At 37.0% G+C, this 22736-nt stretch overlaps 1 protein-coding gene across 1 annotated transcript in view; it reads right to left on the bottom strand.

The window, feature by feature from the left end:
- Positions 1-22736, bottom strand: part of tgfbr2 (transforming growth factor beta receptor II) — a 54379-nt gene that overhangs the window by 22368 nt on the left and 9275 nt on the right. The gene's annotated exons all lie outside the window — the stretch shown is intronic.

Below are 22736 nucleotides of genomic sequence, written 5' to 3'. Positions count from 1 at the left end.
CCAAGTGAGGACTGAAACGTTGGTAATAAAATCTCACCGCTTGCAATTACTTTATGACTTTTTGACCATTTGTGAAAATCCTAAGAGTGCTGACATTCGTTCCTGCTTATATATATATATATATATATATATATATATATATATATATATATATATATATATATATATATATATATATATATATATATATATATATATATATATATACATAGAACCTATGTCACTAATATCCTGGTACATGTGGTGCAGGTATGGGACTGGTTATCCAGAAAGCTCCAGATTATGGGAAGGTCATCTCTCTCATGGGGGCAGATTTCAGTTTTCTCACTTTTATTTTTTTAAACTACGAATAAATCGCAAAAAAATATCTTGTACTGCGTGGGAAAAATTTGCAGAAAAGTTGCGAAACTCCGAATCGTTTAACTTGTCGCACTGAAATCTCTACTTTTTTGAATTGTCACACAAAAAAAAAAACAGCGTCAAAAATCCAAAACCACCAGATCCTCCAGGGTAGGGAAGGGAAATCTGCTATTGACATCTACATGATCTCAGCAAGTTTTAGCTAGAGGATTGTCGGATTTAGATTATTTGCCGTTTTGTTGCACAGTTAATCTCGAAAAAAGTCACAACTTTTTTTTTCCTGACTAAAAAAAAGAGGGGAGAAAAAAATCTGAGCGTTAGTAAATGGAGCCCTTTTAGTATTGTGATCCAAATTATGGAAAGATTCCTTATCTGAAAAACCTCAGGTGCTGAGCATTCTGGATAAAAATTCCCATACATGTACTATAATATCAATACAGTGGATTTTATTGCAGGGCAAAAAATAACCAAACTAAGCTGAGCTCCATGGGAATAACCCATGCCGATACATATTAAATAACATTTTAGAAAAATAAAGACAAATGAAATCATACTTATAAACAAGGCACAACCTTCCATAAACAGAGAATTGCTGAAGTTCTTCTCTACCTTTTTGTTAGTAATCACTAAATAATTGTCTGGCTTCTTAGGCTGCACTTATGTTTGCTGAATGAGCACATTAGAACCTGTTAGATTTGTGCTTTTAAAACTACCTGAATTCAGTCTCAAACGGAATACAAATAATGGCATTTTAACATGCTGAATAATCACAACCCATGGTTTGTGAATTTCCCCAAAAGAGTGTGAATCGAGAGAAGAAAGTGTTTTGCTTTGATCTTGCTGTACATGAAAAGAAAGAGAGATTTTAAGCATTCATTTTGAGTTTTAGCAATGTGTGCTGAATGTTGGGTATCATAACCTACCTACACAATTGATGCCTGCAGTGGTTGACTGGGCTGCCTACACCGTCACATTTTTGTACTACAGAGCCACATATAATTATTTTTTTGGATAATAGTGGAGTGGGGCTGTATAACAGATATCTTACACATTCTCCTGAAATTGTTCTGCTAAATGTTCTACTCCTTTCAAACACAACACTGCAGCTATGGAAATAGCTATACTTCTCACACACATATTTATACTGTATGTGTCTGTGCTGCTATGACTCAAATTGTTCCTAATGTGGGAGGCAACCAAAAAGAATTACAAACAGAAAAACAATACACGTGGTTTTTAACACTCTGAATACTCAATGTAGCTAATAAAATCCCATATAGACACTACTAAACTGTACTGGACACTTTAAATTAGTTGTACTTCTATAAAATGATTTACATGAACAGAAATCCAACAAGGTGACAGTGATGCAAACAAGGATCCCAGACCCTTTGGGGCATTATACATTATACATATATGTATGTTTCTGCATACTGATTGTATCATGATTTGCATGCAATTTGAAGCTGAAACAAAAAATAAATAAATACAGAACCTATTTAAGCTTGTAAATCTAAAAATGTTTTTTTTAACCAGTTAATTATCATATAATTTATTATTCGAAATTTTCAATGATTTCAAAGTAATTTGTAAATGGTGGTTCTAACTATTGGAACAATGTAGTAGAAGTCATTTCATTTACTGGCATGTAAAGACGCATGCAGGCATTGTGGGAAAAGGATTTCTGGTTGAGGAGAGCTGAATGTTGCTACTATAGTTAGAAGTGCATAAACGGACAGAAAAGTACTGCTTTCAATGCAATTGCATTTACATGTAACTTTTAAACATTGAAAAAAATGTTTAATTAAACCACACTGGAAAGTTGCCAAGAAATACATTTTCTTCCATTAGCTAAGATGTAATGTTGGTTTTATTCCCCTTTAAACTTAAAAAGAATGCATCATGATGTTTCCCATGAATTGGATTTACAGAAATTAGACTGGTTATCCTGGGTCAGTACCAATGATGAATGCTGAGAAAATATATATTGTCAGTAAACAGATTAAAGGGCAGATTTATCAAAATGTCAGATTAAAGGTCACCACAATAAAATTCACCCACTTTTTATAATTTCCTATGGGATTTTTTGATTTGTATTTATCAAATAGTGGACTCTAACTTTCACCCACTAATAAATACACTTCTAAAAAGTCCCATAGGAATTAATAGAAAGTGGGTGATTTTTTTTTACTGTGGTGAGCTCTAATCTTACATTTTGATAAATCAGCAGTTTTACTTGTAATGTAATGCCAGTTGTGTTACCTTTTAACTACTGGGCAATGGAGAAGAACTACCCAGAACTGAGGCATGCCTTGGAAATTGCTACAACACCTAAAAAGTTGTTTTTTTTCCATCAAATGGCATACGGTGGAAATAAAAAATTAACAGAAGAGAGTGGGACAGTAAATATATTATATTTAGTCTATCTGCACTCTGTCATAGGGAAGCACAAACTGTTTCCGCCTGAAACATAAGGTACCCTTTGTACAGCCCATGGTGCACTGGGCCGAGCAGCTCTGTATGTCAGCCCAATGAATGAAATACTGTTGAATTAAAGTGTTTTAGGGCTTGGTCCAATACATTCCAAGGAATCTTTCCAAGGTGTTGAAACTCGCCTACACACTGAGAGAAGTACTCATTTTCTGGCACAAACAGATCCATCTAGCATTTTGACTACAGAGGCGGATTGTTAATACACAAGAATAACTGTCTTCATGGTCCTACAGTTAAGCAAATGTTCAAGTTTATAGGCCCATTCACAAATATTTCACGCATGCATTGTAATACAGGTATCCAGAATGCTTGGGACCTGGGGCTTTATGGATAAGGGATCTTTCCGTAATTTGGATCTCCTTACCTTAAGTCTACAAAAAAGAAAATCAGTTAAACGTTAAATAAACCTAATAGGATAGATTTGCCTCCAATAAGGATTAATTATATTTTAGTTAGGATCAAATACAAAGTACAGGTAGGGGATCTGTTATCCAGAATGCTCAAGACCTGGGGTTTTCCAGAAAAAGTATATTTGAGTAATTTGGATCTCCATACCTTAAGTATGGAGCTTTCTAGATAACGGGTTTTTAGATAAGGGATCGCATACCTGTACTCTGTTATTATTACTGAAAAAAAAAACCATTTTAAAAAATTGCAATTATTTGCTTATAATGGAGTCTATGGGAGACGGCCTTCCTGTAATTCAGAGCTTTCTGGATAACGGGTTTCCAGATAAGGGATCGCATACCTGTACTGTGTTATTATTACTGAAAAAAAAAAACATTTTAAAAAATTGCAATTATTTGCTTATAATGGAGTCTATGGGAGACGGCCTTCCTGTAATTCAGAGCTTTCTGGATAACGGGTTTCCAGATAGTGGATCCCAATACACCAATTGCACCACAGACAAAAGACATGGTAATGCAGGACTGTGAACGTAAATGCCTTAACAAAGATTTAAATGAAAATTAATTCATCTAAACTTACTTGGGAGGCATATTTATCAAAATGATTATTTGTGCACTTTTAGTATTTTTTTTCCTACTTTGATTAACTTGAATTTTAAAAAAATTTGAATTATACATTAATTATTAAAAAATTGGAATTAAAAACTGATGGAATAAAATCAGAAAATAATAAATAACTTGAAATGATTTTTAGTCATTTTCTCAAAGTTTAAAAAAAAAATTTAAAACTCAAAAAACTGACTAAATAGTAACATGTCTAACTAGGACAGCTCTGTTGACTTCTACATGACATTGCAAGCTTTTATATACATACATACATACATACATAGCTGTTAGGCACTAAACCTGACAGTTACACATATGTAATGGTGACTGGTGTGTCAGTTTGATGCCCATTGTGCTTTTCATGTGCATAGGATCACCAAAGTATCTGGAATTTAGAGACTCCAAAATGACTCCAAAAAAGTTAGTGCATACAAATTGCCCTGCTGCTAAAAAATTCAATTTAGTGCATTTTTTGTCAGGTAAAAACACCAAAAAATACATTGAACCCTTAAACCCATATACACATTTGGGTGAATTCAAAATGGGGCAAGCCAAATGTCCACTGAACAGTTTGATACAAAGCTTTTTGGCTTTGTAATGCCACACCGGCATCACTTACAATTGTCGATACATGAGTTGTTGATATCAAGAACAGACATCTGTCTGAAAATGTACACAACCTCTTAGCAAAATCGGTAACCCCTGCAGGAATGCAGGCTAGATTTAAATAAGTTGGAAATTACGGGTGGCTTTTCTTGCTAAGTAAAATAGTTGCATGACAATGACTGTTAGAATCTGGCATATAGAGAGGCAATAGCCTGGGAGCCTTTATATGTACTGCATTGATATACTAGGTAGAAGGTAAGCAGGGACATACCTCTATGACTCTAGTGCTGGTATTACAGGTATAGGACCCATTATCCAGAATGCTCGGGACCAAGGGTATTCCGGATAAGGGGTCTTTCCGTAATTTGGATCTCAATAACTTAAGTCTACTAAAAAATCAATAAAACATTAATTAAACCCAATAGGATTGTTTTGCATCCAATAAGGATTAATTATATCTTAGTTGGGATCAAATACAAGGTTCTGTTTAATTTCTACATAGAAAAAGGAAATCAGTTTTAAAATTCTGAATTATTTGATTAAAATGGAGTCTATGGGAGACGGGCATTCTGTAATTCGGAGCTTTCTGGATAACGGGTTTCCGGATAAGGGGTCCGATACCTGTACTATGTTTAGTGGACCCTTGGCTTTTCAAAAATATATGGTATCCTGGGATAAACCTAATGTTCCAGGATTTTCAGCTTTGGAATCTAAAGTTTGCCGTATTCTGCTGTAATGCTTTGAAAATTAGATAATTTACTGCTGGGAGTTTTTGATTTATGGAAGTGAGAAATCTCCATAAGAGTATACATATCAGGTATTGGCATGTTTGAGAGACACAAGGATTCCCAAATCAGTTGAATTTTTGCCCATAAAATAAAATATTTTTCTGGTATAAATCCCTGTATCATTTTGGTATTTAGAAAAGTAAAAATACACTAAACTCCAGCAGATTTAGAAAACTCAGGTTCTCCTAAAAAAAAAAAAATCATGTATAGATTTCCTAGGTAAACTAAAATCCCCTCAGGAAATGCCCCTCAAGTGAGAGAGCCCAAAATGTTCAAAAAAGGTCTGGCATTTCATGCACTGAAAAGCAAAATTCTGCTGGCACTTAAAGAGTAAAGACAATAGGTGTGATGGACCAAAACATAGTGAGTTTGAAAGCAAACCGATTTATCCCAAGGTGAGATCTTAGAGCAACATGATCTTATTTGTATTCCATTGGGTATTCTCTTGGCAGCATGTTAATATATAAGTGCCTTTGTACATTGCCTTTTATTGGTGCCTAAAGGCAGAGGCAGGTGCCTGTATCCTTTGCTCTATTAGGTTACAGAAATGCACTCACTGTCTATGTATTTGGAAAAACAACACGTGCCATTCCATTCCCATCCGATTAGAACTCTTATTTAAGCTGTTTTATTAGGTCTGTAATATCACAAAGTGAAATTAAAGTTAAATAAATAAATGAATAAAAATATACAGGTCAATGTACTGAGTCAGGTACAGTTTTAGGACCCATTATACAGAATGCTCAGGACCTAGGGTATTCTGGATAAGGGGTCTTTTTGTAACTTGGATCTCCATACCTTACGTTTACTAAAAAAAACTTTAGTAGTATCATAACATAGTATGGCCTATTCTACACATCTTTTCAATTGGTTTTCATTTTTCATTTTTTTTTATCATTTTTAAATTATTTGCTTTCTTCTTTTGATTCTTTCCAACTTTCAAATGGGGGTCACTGACCTCAGCAGCCAAAAAACTATTGCTCTTTGAGGCTACAATTTTATTGTTAGTGTTACTTTTCATTACTTTTCTTTCTCTTTAGGTTCTCTCCTATAAATGTATCAGTCTATCATTCAAACCACTCACTGGTCGCTAAGGTAATTTAAACCCTAGCAACCAGATAACTGCTGAAATTTACCTGGAGATTTGCTGAACAAATTATTGTCTCATAATATTACTCTCTACATCATACTAAAAGTTAACTCAAAGGTGAACAACCCCTTTAATGTTTTTTTATAGATATTTTAGTAGACTTAAAGTATTGAGATCCAAATTACAGAAACATTCCTATGGCGACACTTGTGCCCACGGGATTTGTGAATGAGGCCCAGTCAGTCCAAAATGAACACATTTTAAGTTTAAATGATACACTGAGGGGGGAATGGTATTGCAATATTTTGAAGCTTTCTGGGTATGTTTCCAGATGATAGTTCCAATACTACACACAGTACAATACCTGGGCACAGTTTACTGTTTTGTAATAAACATAGTAATTGGCATGCCAGTCACCCTGCTGAGTTTTCGTGATACTGTAAATAATTAATACACTACACAGACCAAGACAAATTATGCAAACAAAGTGAAAACAAAATACTATTAGACATCTATGGAGTTTGGTCACTGGGGGAAAGGATCTGTCTATTGTGAGTATAAAACTGATAGGAGAAAACAAAGGAAGTAATGAGGTAACCAGAAGGGCTGTAAAGAGACAAAAGAAGAGTTCCTGACATAAAACAAACATGTAAAACATAGAAAGTGAAGTGGATCTGTTGGAAAGAGTTACACTGAAGATAAGCTTGGAGAGATAGGAAGAAAACCACGATAAAGTACAGACGCTAACAACAAACTTATCTAAAAGAGGAGAGTGAGCCATATCAAATGCTGCAGAAAGATGAAGGAATAGGAGAATAATAAATTGTCCCTGGACACTTGCAGCATGGATGTAATTAATAATCTTGGTTAAAGCTGTTTCAGTGGAGTGACCTGTTCAGAAACCTGACTGAAACACTAAGAAAATAATTTGCTTTTCGAATCATCTGCAAACTGTTGGTAACATATTGTCAAATATGTTTTTCGGTAAGGAAAAGAGTTTAAATGTCCTGTAGTTATCAGGGGTGGCTTCTTAAGTATGGGGTAACTACGGCAAGCTTGAAGGTAGAGGGAAATATGAGGAAGTGCAATGGGATGGGGGCAAGAGAGGTGCTGGGGAAGAAAGCAGCTTTAGCATTTCAACTTAATGATAGCAAGGATGGAGTCAATGGATAACGGAGGGTGGTTAATGTGATTTGGTTTGCAAATCATGATATTACAGTGGGTTTAGGGCAATGAACTAAACAGAGAAAAGAGGCACAAGGGGTTTTATACATGAATTAGAATGAGTTGAGAAAGATATTTAGCTTGAAAGAATGCAGTGTTGGAACAGACGAAAGTAAAGGAATGAAAAAGAAAACTGGAAAGAAGTAGCATATTTCAAGATACTGTAATAGGCAGGTATGATATACTGGATGATAAGCATAAACTGGGCAATTCCCTTAAGTGGAAGGCGGAACTTAAATGTCATCATTTTCACCCCTTTTGCTATATAATTACACATAGGGGAAATGCACTACTGTCTGTTTTTTACTTTCTGTTTCCCATTTTTGTTCTATGCATAAATGTTAAACCTTAATAGTAATCTATTGATGTTACAGGGCCAGAAAACCAGAAAACCTTGCACCTACTTAGCATTAACTGTACATCTGCCATCTTTTTTTATACTCTTTTTTTATATTACATTACATTACATTAACATTTATTTATAAAGTGCCAACATATTCCGCAGCGCTGTACAATATGTACTTGAATATAATGGTTTATAGAGAATTCCTGTATTTGGGTTATGGATTTCGTTTAAGATACTTATCCTTATAGATACCATCTGTATGACTGACACATTGCAGGCGACCTTCTGCAGAACAAGCAACTCCCCAGTATGTGGCAGTTAGCCAACCATGGCTCTCCATCATGACTGTATGTTGCACGCTACTGATTCAGCTCCTTCCATGGTAAGTACTATAGGCAAATAGCACTGCAAGTACACAGCCAACTCAGGACTAGGGCATGCACAATTTTTAGTTAGAAGGGGAACTCCAGCAAAATTTGCATAATGAAAGAAAATGTTATTTTATTCCAGTATAGCTACCACAATATCTCACACACTGTGGTTGTCTGTCTTCACAGTTCTATTACGAGAACATGCAACTTTTTTGAGATTTGAAATTTGAGCTTAACCACAAAGTCACATGGTCGGCATATTGGGTAAAGATCTGCTTGTTGGTTGACCTCGACAAACAAGTGGATCTGTCGTTTTATGGTCAGCCTTAGCAGTAGGAGAGTTGCTACACTTGGCTATAAAAAGATTCCTGGGACAATGGATTTTTTTTTCAGAGAAGCTGGCCTGGGAAAATGTTAATTTCTTGGGGAGTGCCTAACATATTGGCACCCGTCAGTTAACTATCCATTCCTTATCCATTAAATAAATGTATATATTTTTAGAACATTACATCAGCCAAACAAAAAAGTAATGACTAACTATTACATTCCCAATAACTTTGGGAAATCAAATTGTATCTGACCTAATTACAGCGTTTGAACTACACATTAAAATGAGTTATTTCCTTGAGAACTACATTTTATGCAGCAAACCAACCAAAAGACACATTTATTAGTAGCATGCTTCACAAAAATGTATAAATGGCCTTACCGTAACTGCGATATAAAGAGCTTCCAAATTGCACCTAAATACACTGTTCTCTTACAAATAATCACTGCTTTATGTGATACATTAAGGCCATTTTACATGGCACTTAAACGTGCAGCACCATAAAAAGAGGCATTTTAAACCACATAAACACTCTAAATTTTACAGTTCACTGAAACAAGCTGTAACATTAAATTAATCATTTAATTGCTCCTACGAGATTCCTGTTTTTCCCTTGGGGATCTATACCCAATGCATTCAATAAAAATATTTGTTTCTAAAAGAAAAAGTATCTTGCAATATTCATAAATATTTATTTAAAGGACAAGGAAAGGCCAAAATGTTAGGCACCCCCAAGTGACTTTAATCGCTTAAGCTGCAATGCAAATGCGAAGCGAATATTAGGTAAATAAATCTTCCCCTAAAAGAGAAGGTCATAAAGATGGATGTTATTTGCAGCAAGCACCTAAATAAAACAGTGCCTACTTTAGCAAAGAAGGGCATATATATGTATATGTGGTTCATTGCACTGTTGTACCTCCTAGATGTTGCTGGACTACAGCTCCCACTATGTAGCAGTAGATTAACTGTTAACGCATGATGGGAGGTGTTGTTCAACAACTACATAGATTAATAAAGTTACATTGCACAACAAAATTTTCCAGACTTCTACAGAGCAAGCTGCCCAATTGAGGCTGGGTTTATATTTTAAAATGCTGACATGTATGATGCATACATCCTCATTAAAGCAGACTAGGATCACTTGATGGTGGTTTTAAATTGTTTCTATGAAGTGTATGTAAACATTGCATGAAGATAAGTAAATAAACAGCAATTAACTGAACATGAACAAGACTTGGTAAATGTTGAGGTTTAGGAAAAAAACACCCGTCGGCATTACAAATAGATTACATCATAATGAATGTGCAGCAAATATGTAGCTCTAGTTCTAACATGCTTTGGTCTCTAATTTGCAGTGAGACAGAGATGGAGAGCCAACAGAGAGTCATAAGCACTGTAAGTCATAACATACCCTAACTGCTACATATAACAATAACAAAAATATCAAATAACCATGTATTATTTAGTGTTATTATGATCTACTCTGCCCATTTTTGAGGCCTTACTTCATGCTATTATTTAGAGCGAGGAGGAATTGACTTTGTAAAAAGTCCAGGGCTGGATCATTATTACCCCAATGATGTGGGATAGTTGAAATATCCACAATAATAAAGGCTGTATAAAGGCTGCAGGCTGTGTGCTTTAAAGGATAAAGGAAGATGAATTCACTGAGGAAGCCAATATGATACGCCCCCCCCCCAGTAAATTCAATAGCCAAGTTTTTTTCCTGGGCCGGTACTCCTTTTAGGATAAAAAAGTAATGCAGCACCATGCTGTCATGTTTTTTATCATTCCCAGTCATCTCTCAGCAGTTAGACTTCCGCATACACAATAGAGTAAATTCAGATTTTACCATGCTCATGCATGAGGGGAACATTTACTATTCCCCCACCCTTCATAAATACAGTGCTACCAAATGCAGGTACCATAGGTCTCTGAAACAGAGCACAGACACTTGCAACAATTTTGGGAGAGAGAAAGGCAGTGAGTGTGCAAAGTACAAAAATAGTTAATTACAGCCATTTTTTTATGTACATTAATATTTTGAAAAGCAGTTTTTTTCATGTCAGTATCTCTTTAAAGGAGCCTAGGTGGAAAAAAAATGTGTTTACATTCACTGGGGGTACCTAACATATTGCCACCCTTAGTGAGTTGCTTTTCCTTCTCCTTTAAGTAGGATAAGGAACTGTAGAGTGATCTTGAGTATACTCATGTTTTAAGGTGGCCACACACATGGCGATTGCGATTGTGCGATGGTCACACGAAAGATCGTTCAATCTGCCACTAGCGTTCAGGGCTGAAATGGCAGATAAGGACCTCCTTCTGCCATTTCAGCCCTGAAGGCAGATTTTGCTCAGGCGCCTTCTATGGCGCCCGATCAAAATCTTTTAACCTGCCCAATCATCGAGTAGACCGATATCAGCAGCCTCCTGCAATATCGATCGACTCGCCGACTTGCCATACACACACCGAGTATCGTACGAAACGAGGTTTCGTACGATATTATCAGTGCGTGTATGTCCAGCTTTACAGCTTGTGTTGAACTTTTTGCCTATTGTGTATATCATTAAAATATCTATGTTTTTTTGTTATTTCTTGAGATAAACAAATGGAAAAACTGAAGCTCCTTGTTTTGTGCTTTGTGCTAGATTAGCAGGACATAGATAACCCTCCTGATTAATACTAGCAAAACTATCAAGGGAGGGTTAATACAGGTAACCAAACCATCTACCTGTCAAGGACAAAACATATAGTACCTTCCTTTGATCCAACTTTAACCATTATTATGAAATTATTTGACTTTATTTTGGGAAGAACTACAATTAAACTGCTAGACAGGTTCTAAGTTTTTCCTTTTTGCCTCTTGTGGTGCTTACAGGTATCTTCACAGTATGCTGTGTGCCCATCCTTCCAAGGTACTCCAATTAAACGGATAAGCATGAGAGCCCACTGTGTGCTGGAAATAAGGAATGCAGGAAAGCTTGCATAAATATGAGTCCTTAAATCATTATGTAAAAATAATATTTAGAGATATAGAGATTTCTATGTAAAAATAATATTTAGAGATACAGGTATGGGACCCGTTATACAGAATGCTCGGGACCTGGGTTTTCCGGATAAGGGGTCTTTCCGTAATTCAGGTCTTCTACTTTAAGTCTACTAAAATAATTATTTAAGCAGTAATCAAACCCAATAGGATTGCTTTGCCTCCAATAAGGGTTAATTATATCTTAGTTGGGATCAAGTACAAGGTACTGTTTTATTATTAGAAAAAGGAAATCATCTTTAAAAATGTGAAGTAATTGATTAAAATGGAGTCTATGGGAGATGGGCTTTCCGTAATTCTGAACTTTGTGGATAATGGGTTTCCAGATAAGGGGTCCGATACCTGCATGTATGTATGTACCTGTATAGAGATTTCTCTAATCTCGAACTGGATTAGTCTGTGGCAGGGACATAATTCATGACCTCTACTCCATTTTTCTAATTCCTACCGCCCCGTAGAGAAATGGTAGCCAACGGTATGCCTTTACCCAGTTATTTGGGATTCCATGAAGAAGGACACCAAATCGAAATAGGAACTTGAAAGCAGAACATAACCGAATACCTGTACCACATTTTCAGCTTTGAGAAAATATTTGCTGATTTTAACTAAAGGTTTTGCACTAAAAAAAATCACTCCACAATAATCATTCCTTACTTGTGCAATGTAATATGCTTTTATATAAGTAGTACCGAAGATGTTAATCATGGTCTACTAGTCAATCAATTTAAAAATTCTGGCAGACTATGATCCGCAAACTTTAAATGCGCGCTTAGGCGCACAATGTAAGACACACAATGCAGGGTGTGCCACATAATTGCATGCTTATGGAACACAAGGAATGTTTCTAGCGGCTTGCGCAGTACGTTAGACACATTATTTTTTATTAAGGCAGATCTCATGATGGAGGCCAGGTGGCAAGAGTAGATCACAGGGTGACAAAGTCTGGGCACCCTTGTCTTAAATACTAAATGTGGTTTGACATTCTTTTATAGCATTCTTCATATTAGAGAACCTCAACAGATATTGCTCACAACAGCCATAAATAAACAAAGTTGTAACATGACTCATTTTTATGTTGCTTGCGATAAATTATGCAGACACCAAAACTAAGTCATCTATGTATTCTTTTAAAATGGTCAAAAAGAATGAAGTTAGAAAAATTCCCAAAGGTCACTGCAGCTGTGGCCTCTAGAGAAATAGTGGTCTCACTGAACAGAGTGTATTTTCCAGTTTGCTTTGGTGCAATACAGCTGATATACATATACATTACTGTATAGCAGGGTGTGGAAATGTGCACCAAAGGTGATAAAATACAGGAAACATTAGGGGGCATTTATACAGACATTTGCACAGGAAAAAGTGCAAGAGCACCTCTTACAGCAGTGACACACAGGATGATTAGTTGCCCCGCAATGCCATCCCACCGGCTAGAATGTAAATCGCCGGTTGGATGGCATACGCGTCTCTGCAATATCCCGAAGTTGCCCGAAGTTGTCTTGAGAGGAAACTTCGGGCGACTTCGGGACAACACAGCGATGCGTATGCCATCCCACCAGCGATTTACATTGTAGCCGGTGGGAAGGCATTGCGGGGAGATTAGTCGCCCGCGACAATGAAGATTTGTCTCCGGGTGACTTATTTCCACATGGGCCCCTTCCTCATTCAGGCAGGACTTGTTCCCTGGTCTGACTGCGCTCTGCACTTTGTACCAGATAGAAAAAAGCCCAGCACGAGGAGCAGACCACAGTGTCAGAAACCACAGACCAGCTCTGTCCTTACGCCTGACATACTTTAAATGAAAACTCCCCACCAACTTGCAAAGTATTTAGTGACCTCAACTGCCAGTGGAAGAAAGGTTGTGAATTTTACAGTTTGAACTAGTGCGCAGTGTATAATGTAAAATGTTTAAGTGAGAGAAGATTCACAATTTAATAACTAGTACAGGTATAGGACCCATTATCCAGAATGCTTTAGACCAAGGGTATTCCGGATAAGGGGTCTTTCTGTAATTTGGAACTCCATACCTTAAAGGAGAAGGAAAGGCTAAGTCACTTGGGGGTGCTAAAATGTTAAGCACCCCAAGTGACTTTAATCGCTTACCTCGTACCCCGGGCTGGTGCCCCTGTTTGGAGAAAACAGCACCAGCCCAGGGCACCTGGAGCGATGCGCTTCCTCCTTCCGCCTGCGTTTCGCTAAGACTCACACAATAGGCGAATGCGCAGTAGAGTGAAAAGCTGACTTCTCTGTTAAAGTTCGACTTTTCACTCTACTGCGCATGCGCACGCGAGCGCTACAGGAAGGAGGAAGCGCTGCAGTTACCCCGGGCTGGTGCTGTTCTCTCCGTACAGGGGCACCAGCCCGGGGTAAAAGGTATGCGATTCAAGTCACTTGGGGGTGCCTAACATTTTGGCACCCCCAAGTGACTTTGCCTTTCCTTCTCCTTTAAGTCTACTAAAAAATCAATAAAACATTAATTAAACCCAATAGGATTGTTTTGCATTCAAAAATGATTATTTATATCTTGGTAGGGATCAATTCAAGGTACTGGTTTATTTCTACAGAGAAAAAGGAAATCAATTTTAAAATTCTGCATTATTTGATTAATATGGAGTCTAAGGGAGACAGGCTTTCCGTAATTTGGAGCTTTCTGGATAATGGGTTTCCGGATAAGGGATCCCATACCTGTAATAAATATTGCAAAGCAAAATATTGTTCTTATTTATGCAAAGTTTTTTTATGCTTACGACTTTTGTTACATTTACCCCAATTCGCTGTTATTTCTGCAAACGGTGACTCTACATAACAGTGTGGAAATTGAGTACTTAAGGGGGACATAAAGCTTCCATTGCTGTGTTACTCCACCCTAATTCTGCTGGACTACTCCCAGTATTATCCATCATATTATCAAGGCACGATTAGAGCTCTAGTCCAGCAACAGAAGACATGTGGGGTTATGTAATAAAAGACACTAAGTTTGCCCATGTGCAGTAACCAATAGCAGCCAATCAGCAGTAGGCATTTACTGGTCATCTGTTTAAAAGCAAACATCTCATTGGTTGCCATAGGTTACTCGCCATGAAAAGATCCTATATAATGCAGACACATGGGGCTACTAGTAGCAGCTACCATGGCTACTAAAATAAACAATGCTGATCATTTACTGATAATTGTCTCTATGTGTTTTTTAGCAGAAGCAATTTTCAGTATTGTCTATGGCAGGGTATTTTCTGTGGTTTAGCAGCCATAAAAAAGTAGCTGCTACTAATAGCTCTGTGTGTCTTTACCATTAGGGCTAGTGTCCCCATATAAGCAGGAGATAAATCCCGCCTGCTCTGTTTGGTTTCACATGAGCATTGTGGAAGCATTAAACAATATTTGTTTGTTTATTCCTGTAATCCCCTGTACCCCCTGCATTGTTCACAACTCAGACTGTGAGCACCCACATTGTTTACCTGTTCATCTCAGACTGAAGGAACATTGCCAGCATTGTATCACTGTATGTACTGCCTGCCCTATGCTGTCTGTGTGTGCCACACTCTGCCTGCCCTATGCTGCTTGTGTGTGCCATACTCTGCCTGCCCTAGGCTGCCTGTGTGTGCCATTCTCTGCCTGCCCTATGCTGCCTGTGGTAGGTGAACCTGGCATGGGTTTGTTCTGGGAGTTTGTTTTGTTCTGAGGTCCGTAAGGTGTGTAATTATGTGCTGGGGGTTGCTGTGCTATCCAAAGGGGAGGCATATGGATTTATGGGTGTGTCCTAATATGACATAATAAACTTCTTTCATATATGAATGAAGGGTGATATCTCTGCAGTGAGAACCAACCATTTGGGTTTTTGCTGTGCTGCCACCATTAATGTGGATATGGTTTTAAAAGCTCTTGTGATAAGATGGGTGTGGTTTTACGTTGGTGAGATTTACAAAGGGGGAGTGGTCAAAACAGTATTTCATTATTAACCCTCCACTATGTAGGCCAGAAAAATTCCGGCCCTTGGTACCACAGAAGTTGGAGAGCACTGTGTTAGATGATTGGTGCCTACTATGGAGAGCTGAGGGGACCAGAAGTGTCATTATTTTCAGGAAGTCTGACACTCCCATTATATAAGTTAAACAAATTCTGAGTTTCAGCACTCAAACTAAATAAGAAAAAAATTAAATTATATATATATATTTTGTTGCATATATATTATAATTGTGTGTATGTAAATATATATTATTTTTTTTCCCTGGAAATCAGCAATATCCTAAACTATAAATGTCCACAGTAAACTTCCCTTTCTTTCAGTGATCTTTCTCACGGTCTGACCATTTTGCTGTGCCAGAATGACTCTGTGGAGGATGGTATTATAGTATAACAGTGACAAAGAGACAGGAAAGGGAAAACAGATTTGCAAACATAGGGCAGCAAGCTGTATCTGGCTTCTGCTTTGTAGCAATGACACACATAATATTTTTCATATTAGGTTAGCCACAGGAAACAAGTATTACCAACTGCCTCATATAATTAATAGTAATTGCTAAGCCTATTACTTGAACAAAGGTATGAAATGAACAAAGGTAACTAGAAAGCAGTGCTTGCAATTCTCTCACCATAGGTTTTCTGACTACTGTGAGCACCACTTGGGCCATACACAGGCTTTTAATGTATCATTAATATAATTTTATTTAGTACGGTAGTAAAGCACAGCACCCACAGATCAGTTAATGCAACTAAATTAAAATATACAACTACAGGACAATGAATGTTGCAGAAGTGCTAAGAATGATCATGCTTTAGTACTTTGTACAATCACACCAGAGATGAAATGGCAACCAGAATGCCCAACATTTGATGGCAGAGGCCACACCATGTTGCTCTGATCAAACATGGGTGTTGGTTAAAGCAGTTTAGCAATCCCTACACATGCCCCCCCCCTTAGAATAATACTGATACTTAAAAACTACTCTTTAAAATATTAATGTATATAAAAAGTTACCTATAAGTCATGTTGATCGTTTTTCACTTATAGGGCTGCTTCTGTATATAATTATTACTAAACCTGACTGTTTTGCTAACCTGACTGTCCCTTCTCAACCTGTCAGTTATAGCTTCTAATGCTAACAGCCTACTGCTGCACAAATATGGCCGCCCCCTCATAGAGGAAGGTGGTCAGATAGGTAATGTGAAAGCATCAGGCAAATACTTTTATGGCAAAATTATAAATACCATGAAAAGACAGTGTTATGATAGATGTAACAAAAGGTTTAATTTCTGACAGAATCTCTTTAAGCAATATGGAAATTTATAATTAGTTCCCAGGTCAAATATTCAAAAAATTAGGCCATGTATGAAAATAGAATCATTATTTTATTTGCAAATTGAGTCTCCTTACTGTGTCACACATAGGGTCTGATTTACTAAGACACAAATTCGAATCCGAATTGGAAAAATTCCGATTGGAAAACGAACATTTTGCGACTTTTTCATATTTTTTGCGATTTTTTCGTCGCCTTTACGACTTTTCGGAAATTGTCGCGACTTTTTCGTAACCATTACGACTTGCGTGAAAAAACGCGAGTTTTTCATAGCCATTACGATTCGCTCGTATCTTGTCGCGACTTCATATTGAGCGCTCGTAAGCGGCGGGCGAAACTTTCAGACTTAGTATGATTTTGGAAGCCTCCCATAGGACTCAATGGCACCCTGCAGCTCCAACCTGGCCCAAGAAAAGTCACCATACTGAAGCTTGAATGAATCCGAATGTTTTGTACTCGGCGCTAAAGCTGCAAAAAAGTTGCGACTTTTCGTGCAAGTTTTAACGCTACGAAAAAATCGCAACATTTTGCGCAACTTTCGGAATGGCTACGAAAAAGTCGCGACTTTTCGCGCAAGTTTTAACGCTACGAAAAAATCGCAACATTTTGCGCAACTTTCGGAATGGCTACGAAAAAGTTGCGACAATTTTCCGAAAAATCGCAAAATACCGATCATTACGAAAAAAACGCAATCGGACGCATTCGGCCCGTTCGTGGGTTAGTAAATGTGCCCCATAGTGTAAAAAGTTGTGGGAAAGATAAATAAATCAGAGAAAGAAAGTACAAGTAAGGAGCAAGGCAAGTGGTAGTATGTGAACATAACAGGGACAAATGAGTGAAGCAGAAAATATAGGAGGCAAAAGTATTAAGTGCAGTAGAATGAAAACACATTTCTGTCCCTATATAATTAAATTAAACAAAGCCCTTATAAGTGGGCTCTAAACTCATGCTCTGTTTCTAATGATTAGATGGATCAGGAGCTAGTTATCGACATTCAAACCTTCTTTTACTTGAAGGGGCCTCCATAATCTAGACTTCGGCTTTCTAGAATTTGACAGTTCTCCCAAGACAATAACACACCAGCGAAAAATATTCAGTTTTCACTAATTAAAGACAAGTATAATTTTAGTCTAATATGCTTTCAGCAACATCCCACATCTGCACTGACATGCATGCCAAAATTTAGTTGATCCAAATGGACTCAAGATTTTACCTTTATCAAAAAAGGGATCCCCAGTGGCCAATCAAACAGGGCCAAAAGTAATTGGGACACCGCTCCCAGATTAAAGAGCAAATCAAGTAAAATTAACCAAACATATCCCAAACAGGGGCAGAATATGTGACACAAGTTAAATCACAAAACGCATCACTAAGCACCATTTATAAGGATACAAGTTACATGGTACTCATGGTTATTGTGTATTACATAGAGATCCTGTAAATGATATCCTTTTAAATAGTGCTTACTGCTCAGTGATGTAATTTCTGTTACATGACTCACCTCTATTATAATAAATGATGTAAAATATGAGGATATTAAAAGTCACCCCAAAATTCCATGACCTGTATAAAATCTTTTATATGGATACGGATCTCCTCTGTGATTTATAATATCCTTGTATTTTACAGTAGGGGTATATTATTTACTATATTTAAACAAGGGAGCCTTTCTCAGGAGGCCAGTGGTCACCATCACACTTTACTACTCCTTTAAATAACAGAAATAAATAACTAAAATCCGTCCAACATTCATCCATCCAACATCCATCCGTCCAACATATTAACATGTTTAAATCTGAAGGTAATATATTTTGGGGATTTGTAGCTATAGCAACACAATCCTACGAGTAAAGATTTAATAAAAACCCTATTACGGAGTGATGAAATTTAAAATTGGTTCTTTAACACAACGGTGAGTCATAAAACAAACATTAAGTAATCCTGATAATAGGGCAGTCATCATAGGGCACAACTGAACAGGGGCCTGCTGTACTAAGGCCTTGAAAACAATACATACAGCTCTTCATGGAGTCACAAGAGACCCACAAGCTATACATGTCAGCACTAGTTTCAGAGCAGGGTTGGGTGGGAATCTGCCTTGGGCCTAGCATCAAAATTTCTGGAGTCAGTAAACCTATCCTTAAGTTTTTAAAGTATGTAAGGGGGGAACCCACACAAACGAGAGGAGAACATATAAACTTTAAAGAAGACATATCATATAAAAATAAGAGAGAGAGAAATTCCACCCGTCTGTTCCACTTCCAACTGGCTGAGTTCTCTGGATGTGCAGGGGAGCCGGCGGCCATCAGTACACTGCACTGTAGGATAGGAACCAATCAGCAGCTAAATTGACCTGATAGAGAATTGAAGCCTGTCTTTGCTTGTGTGACTGCAAGGCTGTGATTGGCTATCCCCCTCCTACAGTACTTCTGGCAGGGACACACCCACTCTTCATTTGAAACAGGGACAAAGAACTAATAGGATCTATAGGGAGCTGCAATAAAGGGGCCAATTTTACAGATAGGATTAATTTTTAGCCCAACGTGAAACCAGCACCATATATTATTTAGGATTGCCTACAAAATAAGGTTTTTTTTCCATTTAACTAATAGGTCGCTCACTTGCAGGTATCCAGAACAGGTGCAGTTTTTTAACAAAATCGTTTTTAAAAATTAGAGTTATTTGCTTATAATGGATTCTATGGGAGATTGCCTTTCCGTAATTCGGAACTTTATGGATAAGGGGTTTCCGGATAAGGGATCCCATACCTGTACCAAAAACTTCTTATAATTTGGTGTAACTTCTTATATGTTTGTGCAGAACTACTATGATTTCTGGCTATATTACATTTTGAATTTAAATATTTCAGTAGTCAACACACACCAGAAATTACAAGCTCCTTACAGGGTATTTCCAAAACTGGATGCTTATAAGCAAGTATAAGGAGAGCTGCATGAAATTATGAGTTTAACAGTAAAAAAAACAAACAAAAAAAAAAAAACCTTCTATTTCTTTAGAGATTCAGTAGCTCTAAGAGCTTAATACAACTTAAGCTGCAGCTTTGTGTGCAGGATAATATGACCTGAGGCTATGCTTGTCATGCCTGCTGCCTTCCTTTCTCTGCTGTCAGCCTACTATAGCAAAGTATACTTCAAGTCTTGCCAAATATTTAATCAGAGCTCGAATGTCAATTAGAAGTTATAAACCAAACATCCGATGGCGTAAAATTTGCATTTATGAGTTACTCTTTGATCTATGTTGAGTTAAGATGGGTTAGAGGACTAGTAACAAAAACCATGCAAGTATGTTTAGTACAAACCCTATTTATTAAGCTTATGTTGAAAAATTGGTATACTGTATAATGCCCCTGTATTTTTTAGTTTTGGTGTTATTTCTTGCACTGCTAAAAATAATGACTTTCTGGTTCTGCCGCATAGAAGATAAGCTGATAAAAGAAATTACCAGTCCACAGAAAAAATTTGACTTATTTGATTAAAATGGAGTCTATGGGAGATGGCCTTCCAGTAATTTGTTGTCTCGGCATAACGGGTTTCCAGAAAACAAATCCCATACCTGTACCAAGTAAAAATAATTTGCAAATGATTTTGGGCATTTTCCTTACACAATGTTAGTGGCAGCCTTTACTTAAATGGGGAGAAGGATCCTTGAAGTCCTGTGCATATAAATGTACAGGTATGGGACCCGTTATCCAGAACGTTCAGGACCTGGGGTTTCTGGATAAGGGATCTTTCCGTAATTTGGATGCCCATAACTTAAGTCTGCTAAAATTCATTTAAATATTGAATAAACCCAATAGGCTTGTTTTGCCTCCAGTAAGGATTAATCATATAGGTGGGATCAAGTACAATGTTCTGTTTTATTATTACAGAGAAAAAGGAAATCATTTTTAAAAATTAGAATTATTTGCTTATAATGGAGTCTATGGGAGATTGCCTTTCCGTAATTTGGAACTTTCTGGATAAGGGGTTTCCGGATAAGGAATCCCATACCTGTACCAACAACTTCTTATACTTTGTTGAAATTTCTTATATGTTGGTGCAGAACTACTATGATTTCTTGCTATATAACATTTTGAATTTAAATATTTCAGTAGTCAACACACACAGGCTCCTTACAGGGTATTCTTAAAACTGGATGTTTATAAGCAAGTATAGGGAGAGTTGCATGAAATTATGAGTTTATGGTGATAAAATAGGAGAGTGCTTTGAAAAGAATAAATTACATTTGGTTATTGGAATTAGCAAGATGGCTAATGCTGAAATGGGTTGACGATTGAATAAAATGCCCCAGCAGCAGTTTAGCATGACACTATTTTTTGCTGAGTGAAGAACTGATAAAGTGAAAAGCTGTGAGAATGCAGTTGCATTAAGCAGAAGTGAGATTATTGTGGAGGAGTGGATTCTTGCTGGTGACAGTTGTATGCAGTTGGTGCAAGCTGAACCAAGGAATGCTAACGGCACACGCCTGTAAAGGGATCACACTTACACATTTCTAAAATGGTTTCGCAGGAAGAGCATTTCTGAAGTTGATACTGGTGTTGTACTGTGGAAGCAGGAAACATTTTAGGTTGGGAACCTACTGGGGCAGCTGTTACCCACGTTTACTAACAGACAAATGCTAGCACCCAGTTAGGCTGGTGTCTGTTTAGATCTACATAAATATAACCATGTCTTCAACCATGTCCACTAAAGAGAACAATTCTAAAAATGTTGGTTTGCAGAAACCAAGCAAGCCAGAAAGTAATTTAACAACTGAAATATGGTCCTGCTTCAGTATCATGTTAAATTGAAATATAAAGAGGTAAATATCACTTTTCCCTAGTTTCTGTAAAGGTGTTACTGAATTTCAGTTTTAGTCCATTCTCAGAAGGTCTAGCCACAACCTTCTCTACACTTGTAGAGTCACAATTAATTGTTTAAGAAGAAGCCAGGAGTGGTACTTGCTTGTGGCAAGGGGTGGGGCAGGCCATTATGTCACTAGAGATCTAGGCTACTCAAAAGGGTTAGTAATGGCATGGATATAACCGGAACCCCCTGTGCTCACAGTCTCTTCAGATACAGGCCATAAAACTAAGCCAGCACAGGCCTACCCCTGTACTAACACAATGCACAATGAGAACATTTTAGGGCACAGCCTGCCTTCAAAAAGGTGGTTTTCCTTTCAATTTTAAAACTTTTAGTATGTTATATAGCAACATATACAAAATAACTTTCAGTTGGTCATTATTTTTTTTATGTAGGCTGTTTGAATTAGTGTTACTATATGTTATCCAGCTGGCAACTATGTGTATAAAAGCTCTCTGGTTGTGTGGCCACTGATCCCATCAAAACCAAAATACACATTGTCTTTGAAGATTCAGTTTGACCTATTAATTATTTATTCATATTACGCAAAATTTAAAACTTTATTCTGCATTAAATTAACTAATATTGATTAATAAATTAACTAATATGCTGCTTTAAATAATACATTCTGAATTTACTTTGCTAAAAGTATGCTGTTCTGATTAGTTATTAATAAGGGTATTTTGAATTGCATTTTAATAATCTTCGAATGCAAGAAGCAAGGGTAAATTATACCATACGTACAAGTTTAAAGTTTGCATCACGTAGGCACAAGAACTATACTTTTTTATACAATTTACTTTTACATTATAAATTTTGTGTGTGAATGTGATTATTTCCAGCACACACAATCAATAGCATCCAGATCAGTGATGGAATTCAGTTGCATGTATAAAGAACCTTGAAATTGAAAGT

Source organism: Xenopus tropicalis, chromosome 6 (genome assembly GCF_000004195.4).
Source record: "Xenopus tropicalis strain Nigerian chromosome 6, UCB_Xtro_10.0, whole genome shotgun sequence".
Taxonomy (NCBI): domain Eukaryota; kingdom Metazoa; phylum Chordata; class Amphibia; order Anura; family Pipidae; genus Xenopus; species Xenopus tropicalis.
The sequence above is the reverse complement of the archived record's forward strand: the minus strand, read 5'-3'. Positions and strand labels throughout refer to the sequence as shown.